At 44.0% G+C, this 14,747-nt stretch overlaps 1 protein-coding gene across 1 annotated transcript in view; it reads right to left on the bottom strand.

Annotated features, from left to right (window-relative positions):
- The window catches only part of LOC135906084 (sulfotransferase 1B1-like), a 456,107-nt gene that overhangs the window by 216,895 nt on the left and 224,465 nt on the right, over positions 1–14,747 (bottom strand). The gene's annotated exons all lie outside the window — the stretch shown is intronic.

Raw genomic sequence — 14,747 nt, forward strand, 5'->3', positions numbered from 1 at the left:
CCATAAGGATTATTTTAGCCTCTCTGACTTTCCGCTTGACGTTCTTTGTTGCTGTGTTGCTCACCCTACAGGCCGCATAGTTGCTGGTAAGCTGCCTAGATCTTTTTCTCCACTGTGGATTAGTGTTTTTTCTGTACAGATATCTCAACACTCTCCCAGCCCCTGTATTTCTTCGACATTCCTCACTCGTTCTTCATTATCAGTTTTACTGTGAGCTTCCCTCACTTCAAAAGTGTTCCAGCCCACATAACCCTCCACAGCTTCATTTGTAGTCTTCCCGTGAGCACCCAGTGCGAGGCGTCTCACTGACATTTGGTTCCCATCGAGTCCTGCTTGTACCCCTGATTTCAAGCAAACAACCGGATTACCAGAACTAGGTCCTAGAACCATTACACTATTCCCCGAAGCCCCGGAGCTCGCTCAGAGCAGCGCGCCCTCTCGCGAACGCTCACTGTGGCGGTGACGCCATCTGTCGGCCCAGCGGCGAACTTTCGCCTGACGTGACAGACGAGCGCTGACACTGACGCTTCGGTTAATTCGCAACTTTCACCGCCTATAGGTGGCGCTACTCGAAATTCAATATGGCGGTCGTTAAGGGGATCGTGCAGACGCCACCGGCTAGTGTACACGCTGCATCGGATCGCATAGTGTTTCCGACCGCAGCGTGGTATTGTCATGTCTTCATTTCAAAGACCACTGACTCTGGGATGTATTATGACCCACATCGGGGGTTCAGAAACGCGTGTTCGGTGACTGGTTGAAGGTGAAGAAGTGTTGAGCGCAGGACACATCGTTTGCTGCGGCTTGAAAGAATGCACAGACTCGTCGTACACCGTCCAAAGATTGCGCATGCAAACATGACAAGTGCGGCAGAAATCGCTCGAGCTGTGGTTCGAATTTAGGAGCGACGAAACCATAAAGATGAGTAAATGTGCTATTTACTGGCTTTGTTTTTTGTTTTTTTCTTGCGAGTCCCTCGCCGAATAGCCTTCTGTGGCCGCACTTTAGGAAATTAAAACAGCTCATTGTATTTACTGCAGAGGCGTGAGCGGGCCCCAACGCTCCGTGAGAATGAATAGCTTGCTGCTGGTGCCTGTGGCATGGTGTACGTGTACTACATATTCGGTCGTCCACTCTTAGTTTGAACACGCGATCACATGGCTGCGCTCTTCAGCCTGCAAGTGCGACCGACACTTGTGCGTTTCCAGGCAGACTGGTTTATGCGTAAAGGGACCACGAGTTGCTACTTCACGAAGTCTGCATTTTTGCTACGATGCGCGGCTGTGAGCACGGCTACACGCTAAGAGGGGCCCCGTGTACTGCCGCGGTTTCGGTGTCCGAACCCTTGCCTCGCGTTGCCTGGCAAACTATGCTGCCTTTATGCGCTAGTAAACAAAGGGTATTCGCTCGCATTCATTTGCTAAAGCATCGTCTATGCAGTCGTACAGCACATGGAAAACGTTTAATGATGCCACAAAACTGATTTCATCGCCGTAGGCGCATTACATTGATTTGGTCATTCTCCGATGAACCGTAGAACTCGATTCGCGTGCCCACACCTCAACAGTGGTTCTTCCAGTACTTACTTGAAGTTTTCTTTTTTTTTGAGCTCAGATGCGAAAAGCCGCTAAGAAAATACTGCACGAAGGCAGCGCGAAAGGAAAAAAAGATAAACAGTGAAAGGGGAGAAAGAGCAATACATCACGTTTATTCACATAACATGAAGAGTGCCTGTCCTGCATTGGAGCGACAATTTTTTTTTCTTACAGGGCCACTGCTCTTGCAAAGCAGGCAAGCAAGCAGGCAATACAGGCTGTGAGCCGTACCTGATTGTGCAGCATATCCTCACCAACCAGCATGCACAAAAGTTTGAGGAACTTCTCTTTTATGAAGTCACATTCAGAGACTGGGACAAGTTAAGCATTTACAGAGCTGATATGAACCATTTGAGTGCTCAGCTAGCAAAGTTCTATAAGGACATGGTTGCTCTGAGCTCAGCAGAAGCAGTTAGAATTTGTGCCGAGACTGCTGGGCAAAATAATACACAGTGGCAAAGAGAGCGAATGCTCAGAATAACAGGAAGCAAGTGCCACACATTGTAGATTTGTGCCATCAATAACAAACAGCTGGCAAAGCAAAATTGAAAAACTGCTGACGCAAAACTTCCAAGGAAACGACGCCACGAGATATGGCAAGGCGTGCGAGAAGCCAGCTCTCGAAGAGTATGCACTTAACACATTGTTTTCGTGACAGGCTTCCCAATGCGCAATTTCCACTGCCCACTCCTTTTTCATTCGTTCGTCGCAAGCAAACGAGTGAAAGCTTACCTCGCCTTTGACTGCACGGCGTGTGCACTGAGGCACACAGCCCATTTTGTTGCTCTTGTACGTCTTGCCCATTTTATCAAACACGTAACCCGTCAAAACAGTGTCTCTGCGAAAGGCAACCTGTGTCTCAGCTGCGTAGATCATTGCAGAGCTCTGAAATACCGCTGTAAAAAGCGACCCCAATCAAATACAAAACAAAGCCTCCAGCGCACCGCACTAACTGAACACGGGCGACGCGGGTACGAAACGCGGGCATCCCCTCGTTGAGGCTTACAACGGCTGCCGCATGGCGTCGCTACCATCTGTGAAAGTTGCGAATAGGTAACCCCGCATTACGCTGTGAAAGTCATGTTCGTTACCCAACAATCTGTCATGGCTTTGCAGATTGACTGACCTGCGGAAACCGAGTAATGTGACTGCGGCACACAGATCAGGTGGTCTTTTGTTGAATTTACAGGAGGTGTAGCCTAGCAAAATCATTTAAGGTGCGGAAACGTGTACGTTGGCCTAACTGGGAGGTGTGTTAGCGGTGGGTTAAGGGAGAACGCAAATAACGCAAAAAAATGCGCGTGAAGTAAAAGATTTTAAAGTTTTTCTCTCAAGTCATTCGCTGACTTGCAAGGACTGTTCGTCCGGCCTTGTAAATACTTCGGTTGTGGAGAAGTGTAAAATGCATTTAACATAGGAAATGGCGGAGTCTGAATGGATTTCCAGACTTGGGAGGCGTTGTGCCATCATGGCCTCCATCACGCTTTCGGACAATGAGCTGGCATATTTACTCATGCGCAGATGATAACCCCTGGCTCGGACAGCACGTATATATTCGTGAATCATTCACAATAATGTTGTTGAAAGTTCAGCGCTCGACTTCGTCGTCTCGTCTCCGTCCGTGCCTTATTTGCGCTGCCACCTTTTCAAATATGTAGCCGGTGAGTTGGCAGGCGTACCCACTTGGAACGAATTTCCGGAACGACACGAGTTTGGAAATATGCGCCATCAAACTCATCGTAAAAATGCACTGTTGTGCCACTCACTTTTTTAAAAATCGCTCTTTTATGCATTGAAGCACAAAAGCAACTGGAAGGCCCATGTATTTCATCCTACACTTTGGGAAATAATATCTCGAAACTGGTGTCATCTTGGCGATTCGTTTCCCGTACATACGTATGGCAAACTCACCGGCTACAATTCGTAAATTGCAATATGTACCTTAAAGTAATATATTGAGAAGGTAATTATGAAATTTTTTATTAGTTTAATACGTGTTTCGGTTTCTCGTGCTAGTAATGTCCACCTCTTCGAATAATCCAGATCAAGGGCAAACGTTTTTCGACCTGCCACAGGCAATTTTTAGAAATTCCGTAAAACTTAAACATGATTGCCCTGTATAATCGATTGTAGTCATACCAGTGCTCAATGAAAAATGCTTCGGTTTCCATATTTCGGTTACCATTTCGTATTCGGTTTCCATTCGGCTTTCCATAAATGTTAAAAGTTGTTCAATTTTAGTTTTTTTTGGTGAACGATTCGGTAAACATATCACTTTGCTGTAGCCAAGAAAATATACTACATAAGGCTCAGTCAAATACCTAGGTGTAATTGACAACGCCTCCCTTACCTGACTGGGCACATCGATTATATAGCTAAACAAATGAGTACGAGCGGTTGGAATGTTACGCAAACTATGCAACACTCGATCAAGAACACGGATACCTGCTTTTGATTATATATAGAATGTACGTACGCCCGATTTTAGGATTTAGATGTGTTAAATATTCTGATGCATCAGCTTATAAACTGCGTCCTCTTGTTCTATTGGAGCATGAGGCTCTACTGTCGATAACAAAAAAATTTGTTTCTAATAACGTGTTGCACCAGTAAGCACGGTTGCCGTCACTCTTGTGCAAATTTCGTTAGCTAACTGTCCAAACAATCTTTAAAATGTACAGTGACCGAATCAGAAGATTCGAAACCATTTTTTATTTCCGAGCAGGCGTTATTTTTTTTTTACTTTAGCGGCTCAGATTTCATACACCTCAGGTGGTCTTCGTACAGAACCAGTTGGAACCTATAAATGTACGCATCAGGGAGATACTACCTATTGCCAGTGCGCGGGAATTCCTAGAGATAATCTCTGATTATATTCATTCACGCAGTGCTAAACATATCTCCTACAGTATTTTGAATGTCTTGTTCCAGAATAATTTAATAGGTCTAACGACAGATGCTATCATTGCGTCAGATGCATCAAAACGTGAGGAAAAATCAGGTATTGGCTGCTCTCCCCTGATCTTGAATTATCTTTCTCTCTTAGAATTCCTGACTTCATAAAAAGTATTTCTGGCGGAATTTCTGGCGGCAAATTAGCCCTGCGAAAATTAAGTTCAACAACCTCATCAGCTGCTACAATAAGAGATTCGTTCTCCATAATTATGTTCATCACTTACTGCCAATAGCTATTCTCAAATCTTGCATACATTCCCTTCTCTGGTGCCCGCTAAAAGAAATGATATATGAATTTATTTGGCTGTGGTAGCGTACTGCGTGAAGGCAATGAAGGCTTTTTAGTTTATACTTCTATGCGACGTAGCCATCTTTCATCGACAGGGCTAAACCGATGCGAAAATTTGCGGCTAGGCAGTGAAGACTGCCACAGTTGACGCTTGCGTGTCCCATCTGCACCCCTTTTTATCAGCTTTTCATAATGTCGGCGCCGATGTCACTGAAAGATTCTATATCCTAACTACGTGTTCAACACAAGGCATTTTTTAGTGTGTGCACTAGGAGTCTCAACTAATGATTTACGTGAGATATTCCTTAACATCTCACTAACTGATTCATAGTAGCGAAGTAATTTCAGCGTGCTTATGAGAATGGATGGATAAAAGAGGTTGCTAGTCCGCATATAAAGTTTCAGCAAATTCTGTTGCAGTTGCGTTTACGTCTGATCTAGTTAAATTAAACCGTATTTTTCTAAATCTTGACCGACCAGCTTGAATAATGCACGAGATGAGTGACAATGTAACTTGGAATACCCTGCGGCCCCCGCCGTGGTGGCATAGTGATTATGGCACTGCGCTGCTAAGCCCGAGGGCTTAGCAGCGTGGAGAGGCGAAATGCAAGAACATCCGTGAACCGTACCTTGGGCGCATGTTAAAGAACCCCAAGTGGTGGAAATTAATACATCATTAGCCTGGTTACGCCCACTGCAGGCAAAGGCCTCTCCCATATTTCTCCAACAACCCCGGTCATGTACTAATTGTGGCCATGTCGTCCCTGCAAACTTCTTAATCTCATCCGCCCACCTAACTTAAAATTAATAGAGTCCCCCAATTACGGCGTATCTCGTTATCATATGGTGGGTTCGGCACGTAAAAACCCCAGTAGTAAATTTTCACATGGCCTATGGCGAGGTGTTTTTTAAGCAACCAAGGAAACCGAAGTGTTGAGAAACGGAGACCACACTCCTTTTCTGGGGGACGCATTGAATTTGAGCAGTTGAACCACCAAAGGCAAAACATAGACTATGAGAGACGCTATACCAGGGTGCTCAGCATCAATTTCAGCGCATGATATTCTTAAAGATGCACCCGCAGTAAGGTGCACGGTCATGTTTGCCTTCCAGTCCCATCGGAACGCAGCCGTCGGGGCCGGAAAACGAACGTGCGGGCTCTGTCGCAGAACAACGTGGCCACTGAGCTACCGCGGCAGTTCATTTCTGGAGCATTTTCTCCTAACGATTAGTAAAGAAGCTGGTAGTTAAGGCGGAGAAAAAAAATCACATATCGCTTTACTTTCTCTGCTACACTTATGGGCAACCTAGAAGAGCTCAGTTCTCGTACACTCAGTGGTCAATCATTTGCCAGTAAGGAGTAAGCGATTAATACGAAACCGAGTGGCAGACATAAGGTGTTACACGCTAGCTGCCACGTGGAAACGAGCTTACAAGAAGCGTCGAAAAACATAACCTACAAAGCAGAACGAGCGAGTTATTTAAACTTTGTGGTGAAGAAAGTTGAGTACGGAGTACGTCATTGGCAGTCACTGTGTGACCGCAATTAGAAAACAGACAAAATCGCTACATTAGCTGAAAAGAGGCAATCCGTGAGCGATTCGTACCTTTCAGGTGGGGCGGATGCTCGTTAATACCCGCGCAATGTCAGTGCATACGGACGAGTGTTGACAAGGTCATGAACCACATATGCCGCTCATACATGATATACGGTGTTTAACCAATAGGGTTTAGAGACTTCTTTTGATGTCTTCTTTTACGCGCGTAGTATTTGTCTGCATCTTCTGCAGCGGCCAGCTAAAGGTTGGGTTTCAGCTCCACGCGGACATTACGTCCCTACCTGTATAAAAGAAGCCCTCGTCTACCCCACAACGCCCACTGCGAGCTCATATAGTTTCTGACTTGGCTGTGTCCATTGTTAAGAGCCATTAGAGAAATCATGAAGGCTCTCCTGGTCTGCGCTCTGCTCGCCACTACTGCTACTGTGAGCTTTGCTCAGCATCACGAAGTTTGCAGTGAGTACATGCGGTGGATAGTTGTGTTACTCGTGATACGTGCAGTTGCCTAGCTACCACGGACTAAAATATCATTTCATGCGTGGACCATTTAATGACAGTTGGGGACGCTCAGTCCGGTAATATAGGCATGAGCGTAGGTTTTCACTTCTCTGAACGGTACACAGAAAAATCGTGTCACATGAAAGCGCGCGGTTATGACATTGAAAATACTGAAGCTAAACTAGTTGGTTTAGTTTTTCTGCATTCCTGTTTGAATGGTGTTCATTAACGCGTTAACTCTCCTTTCCACTATCTGCTGTGTGCTGTTTATTATCGCATTGCATTTGTTTTACGCAGCAAAGTGTGAGACCGGGCTAGTTGGTAATCCATGGTGTGCACAACGCGACACCAAAGAAAGGACGGAAAGGCACGACGGAGACAAGCGCCCGTCTTCGTCGTGCCTTCCATGATTTGTCTGATGTCACACTCTGCCCGTCATGTTTTATGCAGAACGATTTTGTTGGCTAAGATGTGGAACAGTACTCGGCTTCCCGAAGCCGTTGGCAATCAATGATGTTTTGTAAGAAAGGACACAGGTTAAGAGTAATATCAAACTGAATGGTTGCCATGACACCGGCATATTAGAAACAGGTAATGGCAACGAAAAGTTTTAAAGATGAGATCCTATGTATACAGGGTGTCCCACCTAACTTGAGCCAAACATTAAAAAAAAATATGCAAATGCAATGTAGCTGGACAGAACGAAGGTAATGTTGTTTGCCGTTGCTTGGAGACACTCAGATTATTTGTTCATTCCGTCTAATTAGAAATTAGTCTGAATTAATAATTGAAGTTCTCAAATATTGTAATTACATGAAAAGTGTCAACGACAAAATCGTAGAGTAACATGAAAATCTCCCTATAGCGCTTTCTATTGCTCGATACGTGTTATATCAAAGCTCACTACTAGCCGACGAGCAATGGGCCGTCCAGCAGGCCCGCAAAGCGGCCGCCAGGTGTACTCCCTGTTGGTCTCTATACGTGGGAGACACCCGCTATGCGCTAAGCTCGTCCTGCAGGACCACAATAAAGTTTTCTAGTCCAGTTTGCGAGCTTGAAAGAAGCCCCCAAATACACGCAAAATTGCTGCGCAACTGGCCGCTCGAGGCACTTTGCGTGTATTCGCGGGCGTCTTTCACGCTCGGAAAAACACTTCCATGTAGTACGCATTGAGCAACAGAAAGCTGTATCAGGAGTTTCTCATGTCGCTGTACAATTTTCTCATTGACACTTTTCATCAAAGTACAATATTTGAGAAGTTTAACAATTAATTAAGAATAATCATCTAATTAGGCGGAATGCTAAAGATAATCGACGACCAACAACATTACGTTGTTTCTGTCAAGCTACGTAGCATTTGCGTATTTTAAACTCGGGCTAAAGTTAGCTGGGACACCCTGCATAAGGTATACAGACCTAATAGTTCATGCGTGAAAGAAGTGTGGGAAACAGTGTGTTCTTTATTTCACAAAATATCTTCTTGCCATTTTGGATCTAAGTGAAATTCACGTGGCATCACAAACCATGTCCCGCGGCGTGTCAGATTAATCTATGTGAATTTTCTTCTACACAGAAAAGAATGACATGCAGTTGAAGAGTGAACTAGAGGGCGTCAAGGAGCTCATCTCAAAAGCGGTAACATGTTCTAATTCTTCGCTATAGTAGCACTGAGCTCTCAGCAAGACACACCAGTCTTATGGGAGGCTGTGTAGTAAAACACCTGAATGCATGAGAGAAAATAGTCGACTTCCGCCTGCAAGTGATTACAGGCAAACGTATGCCGCGAAGCCCACTTTGAAAGATAAATCATGAGTAATGTCTGCTGCTTTTTTGCAGACCCCGCATATCTGAATGCGACGTTTTTTTAAAACCTAAAAGTCATGCCGTACGGCTGCATGTTTGTCATCCACATAAAATAAGTGGGGTTCAACGCCAGCTCTAAACGGTTCGACCTCGTTAGCTATCACAGCTGTCAAACATTTTCGCGCATCCACCCAAGAATGCCGGTCACACACGTATCCCACGCCACAACAACCCGTATACATTCCTTTAAAATAGACTACAGTTCTTCTAAAATAGATAGTTTTAGCTTTGCGTGATACGTGACATGTCACCCTGATGTGCGAAACGGTAGGGCCTCTGCTCAAGCGCTGCCTCTCCGCGGAGCCTTGGTGGACACGCCGAGGGGTCAACGTTTAGGCATACCGCCGTCGCGTACCGTGGTAGAGCGCAGTATCAAATTAACGAAGCAGTGAAGAACTAGGCTTTTAGGGCGTTCCGTATCACCAACACATCATAAGCGCTAGTGCTGTGGCGTCATCCGCTAGGCTAAATATACTTTCCCAGTTCACTGCCGCCTCTCTAGGCCTAGAAGCGTGAAAGCAAACTTTTGCTGATCATAATAATAAGAAGAACACATCGCTAATGCTTTGTCCTCAGCATGAGATGGGACTAAGCGATAGCTGATTATTATGATTTATTTCTAGCTGCCACAACGAAGAGGAAGCAGCCAGGGCGAATTTCTATTGAAGCGGGCGGTCTCGGTTACTATGCCGTGGTGTTACACAATCCCGGTGATCTAGCGTGGTAGTCAGCGGTATAAGACGCGCGAATGCGGATGGCCCAACTTATCAGGTATCACGATAGCGTATCACGCAAAGCTAGAACACTCTAATACCAGTAGACTACGCGTAAAGCACGAAGTTCTTCGATTGCTTATCCTTCCAGCTATTATTCCTTATTTATGTTAGTTCGACACATTATCTGTACTACACTGGATCATGTTAGCGGTAAGGCATGTATCATTATGCCCGACTATTCCTCATCGTTGCTGCGTGCATTCACTATCATCTCGCTTGACCGCTGTGCTGCAGGCGAAGGAAAGCTTTGACAAGGTCCAGAAGGACCTCGGCTGCCAGGACTGGAGCTGCACCGTCCGCAACCTGTGTGAGACAGACGATCTGGTGAGCATAGTCTGTTCTAGAAATTTACCACGGGATCAAAACCATGGGAAGGATAAATATGCGGCGGACACCGTTGTTCACCGACTTGAGAAAATCGCTCTCCTAAAAAGTACCGATCTGCGCAATCGAGTAGATCTCTGATGAATGAACTTTGCTAAATCTTAGTCACTATCGGTACGCGACGAATCAACGTTTAATAAATGGCATTGAAGGCTTCATGAAACTCGGAATAAGATCGCCTGAAATGTGTTCTAATATTACCAAAACAGTAAAACTTTGAGATCAGTGCGGCCGCTTTTATCTTTTCATAATCAGAAGAAATGATGAAGGACATAAAGAAGTGTTTCCTAATTTTCACCACCTAGCGGTTGAATGTTTATTTAGAATTCATATGGTCGTACATCTATCACTCATCTAATTAATCAAAGCGGTTTACTTCCAGTATCTGATAGAAACCGAATATGTCGTTTGAAATTCTTCTTTCAAATCATTAAAAGGGAATACAATATTTACACGTCCAATATTATATCGTACTCCTCCGGATATGACACAAGACAACGGCACAATCTTAGAGTGAATCCATTAAACGCAAGAACTAGCTCCTCTATAAGTATGCTATTAACCCAGAACAATCACAGCCTGGAATAGTCTTACTAGTGATGCAGTATCACTAACTTCACTGAAAATTTTTGAAACCTATCTTTAATTACCTTACATTGGTTTGAAACTGTAATATACCCATGTGTTGTCCCTGCCTTTTCTTGTATCTCTTTCATTTGTGTTCCTTGATTGCTTGATTTTTGAATTTACTGATGACTTTTGTGTTGCGCTGGCTTTTTCTGTATCTTTCATTTTCCATTCATTTCGGCTTCTTGATTACTTCATTGTTGATATTACTGATGAATTTCGGTCATTTTGAACTTTGTTTCCACCAATGCTCAAATTTTTATTGTATGCCCACCCTGCGAAGGTCGCGCATAAGATCGCAGTATTAATAAATAAAAGAATTAAAAAAAACGTGTTTCCATCTATATTTTTTGATGGGGTCGCATGTTGTAGATATTTAAATTCAAAGCCGCAACAAATAAGAGGGGGGTGGAGGGAATAGGCGGGAAGGGCGTTCCATAAATGAAAAAGAGCGCTGCACGCCGCGTCATTGTCGGACTCTACGAGGTTGTAGGATGGATGTTTTCATAAAAAAAGAAGCATTCAGCTTTTTGTGAAAGATAGCATCGCAGTCGAATAAAAGTTCGTCCTGGTCCAAAAATTATGTCACCACCGTCGTCTTTCGCGGGGAATGCAGAAGCCCACGTGGCTGAGGAATGGCATAGTAAACGATGGCTGTGGTTGGCGAAGACGTCATTTCATTATGGTATTTTCCGTCGCTTGTTGCTGTAACTGAAGTCACGATTGGCCTGCCAGCTTCTAGACTCCTGGCTAGCTTGGTTGGCCGAACGGCCACCCTAAAAAGACATCGATGCCATCTTCAGTCCGCGTACCATTGCGAACTGCTAAGCTTTCTTTCCGGAAATTCCTTAAGGGCTTCCTTTTTGTCTTCGTGTTCTTTTTGGATCATGCCAACTTTCTCTCCAATGACTTTTCCTCCGTATTGGAGCATTAAATTCGTCAAATTAAAGTCGATGAATAAGAAAATAAAAGACAATATTATAAAGCGTCACATCCTTGCGACCAATGTATGTACACGCAGACTACGTTTGAACAGTTCGCTTGAAATGCCTGCTTTGTACGCCTGGGAGGCGAACAGCATCCAGAATTTGCTTCTTTCGGTGCACCGGAACTGAATTTTAAACATCCAACTGCTGGTTAGCAAATGTTTAATTTAAACAAAAAATGAGCGGCATGAACAGAACTTAAGCGATAACAGTTACGCAGCATCCCTCTGATGCAGTGGCCATAAAGTAACCTAATTGTACATCGCTTTATTTTAATACTGGGACTTGCCGCAACGCATATATATGCACAAAAAGCAAGCAAAATGCATAAAAAGGTGACTGCTGCCTACCCTGTTTTGTGCAGCTACTGCAGAAGTGAATTAGTGCCGTTGTCTGTTACCCAACGGGTAAAGTCATGTGCCATATTCGGCTTTAGTTTGGCATACCTGAGCAACTTGCACCTAATATGCTTGATACCAGTCTACAGAAGAGAATCGCCACGTATTGTATTTGACTTAAAAAGAGCACTTTTGTGTAACTCAGAATATAAAATGAAAATAGGTGAGTACTCTTGTTCACCTTAGTCAATTTATTGAGTTTTGGTAAACATCTTCTTGACAGGAGGCGGCCAAGGAGAACTATTTCAGGGTGAGTATACCTTTCGCATATTCTCTTTGCATATATTTTATTCCTTAGAAGTGCGCTCGACTTTGTTGGTCACCTTCCGCTTTCCCTGAGTAGATGCGGCATTCTGCTGCTGAATTCGTGACACTCGGATATATTCACTTTTGATCTTGCCGAAGTCAAAAACGCCCCTTTATGTAACCTTAGGTGCCCTTTGAAACATCACCAGGTGATCAAAAATAATCTCTGTCATTCATTTGGCATACCCCACAGCCCAGCTCTAGATTTCTACATGACGCACTATCATTTATTATCATAGTTAGCCTCTTGAACAACGATAATAATGACAAGGACAAATAATAGCATTAACATTAAGACGAATATATCTCATTCGCATGAGAGTGCCACTCCAACGTAGGAGATCAAAAGCCAGAGGCATGATCTCTCAGACTGCCCCTAGGTGTCGGAACACTAATGTGTTGTAATGCAGAGCATGACATCTCCAGGTGGACAAAAATAACAATCAGGCAAAACACGATTGATATTGTTGAGAAATGAAAACATGGAAAAACTAAAAAAAAACACCGCGAGACAAGCCTTTTCAGCTGTTGCTATGATGCCAGTTCCATCACCGATTGTTTTTTTTTTAAATCTAAATTAATACGCTATAATACTGACGAAACGCTGCCACACAGTCAGCTTGGCTGGTCAATAAGAGGTTGTGAAAGCAACACGAAAAATTAATTGGATGAATATAGAATTTTTTTTTCATTTCACAAGAAGAAAGAGCAACAACAAAGTAATCTATGCATCGTAATAAGGAAACTAAAGCACGTTTGTGACATTTCTTTATTGCCTTGGGCCTTCATTCTGTCCGCGTCAGGAAACCATGCTAACTAGCCCATTTGCTGGTTTCTCGGAAGCAGAGTAACGGTTTTTCTTATTTTAGATTAACTTTATATTGCTTATGGCTGGTCGAAATGCTGAAAGAAATATTTTCCACTTTTCTGTACTAAAAAAAAAATATTTGCTGCATTTTGGACAGTGATCGTTACATACAGTGTCGCCTCTGTTCTGCAGGAAAAACAAATCAGGGAAATTCACAACGCTGCCACCGCATGTGATTCCGACGCGGACAACAAGACACCGACGAAAAGCTGACTGCGCATAATGTAGTAAAAAACGGCATCTTCAACAATTGCAGTAAGGTAGAAAGATGGGCTGGAAAGATGAGTTGAAAAGGGTGCATACCAGTTAATCAGCGCAAAAACAACGCAAACTACAGAGGTCGTCCTGTGTCCTTCTACATCTGTGTCTTCCGTTGTTTTCGCGCTGAATAATAAGTATGCTTCAACAATTCTACGAACTCTTCGCGAACGAGGACAAGCGGCCAGAGTGCCATCAATAAAATGGGGACAGTTGCGTATTTCTGCAGTCTTTTTTTGAAGCATTATGATGATAAATAAATTCAAGTTTACATAAAATGTTTTGATGGACTCATAAATGATATGCTTTCTAATGCAGGCTAATGTGATTAAAAGGGGAGTAATTAAAGGTCTCGTCTAATTTTCAGTAACCAACATTCCGTCGCTCTATTCTGTGGCTGTCGGCCATTGTATATTAGCTACTGTTGCTATTGTGTCTTCTGAGCGGGCGTACGATGTAGAAGGACTACTGGTGTCGGACTCGTCTAGAAAGATGATTGAGACGCCGCCGGGTGCTTATAAAAACTTTATCGAGGATTTGCTCACTGCGCAGTGGCACATTGAAGGATTGCCCCTACTGAGTGCACAAATACGACCTTTAAGAGCGGCATCTAAATAAGCTACGCTATCCTGGCAAACATGGTAATAACAGGATGCGTACTCCCTGTACGTACGTCTCCTAGCTTGCGTTTTTCCTTATTTTTCTCCTTGGTCACTCGGTGGCGTTGATGCCTATAAGGTTGGGGCACAGAGAGAGAGAGATAGAAAACAAGGATATGAAAGGCAGAGAGGTCAACCAGATGAGCATCCGGTTTCCTACCCTACACTGGGGTGGGGAAAAGGGGAATAGAAAGAGGTAAAAAGGGAGAGAGTAAGCACTGAGTGCGTGTTTTGGGGGACACTATAAACAGGAACACTTTAAACGGTCTCTTAAGCCGTTGCACTTCAAGTATTGCACTTGTGCACGAATCGCTTTTGGAGCCAGTGACGGGTGTGGCCACGGTCCCAACACGATGTAAGCTACTCGTACATACCGCTCAAAGTGAAATTTCGTCACACGCCGCTTGTTCTCTTAACTTTCGTCAAAAATCTACACCGAATGCTTAGTAGAAATCTAGTAAGTGATATAACAAACAACACTGGAGCTGAAATTAAAAAAGAAAGGTTATGGGAGGAGTAAAGTTGTTATTGTTCACATGTACACCAAAATAAACCCACATAGGTATGTTGTACTCATATTCCCGCATGTGCCGCTATCTACGGTGCTTAAGTAAATAAGTAAAGCAATATGTTTAATGGGTAGCATGACGTCGCGGATAGAAGTGCACCGGCTTTGTGCTATCTAGGAGGCGCTGGCGAAGCGTCTGAACGCGCTCGCTCGTTCCC

This window comes from Dermacentor albipictus, chromosome 1 (genome assembly GCF_038994185.2).
Source record: "Dermacentor albipictus isolate Rhodes 1998 colony chromosome 1, USDA_Dalb.pri_finalv2, whole genome shotgun sequence".
NCBI lineage: Eukaryota > Metazoa > Arthropoda > Arachnida > Ixodida > Ixodidae > Dermacentor > Dermacentor albipictus.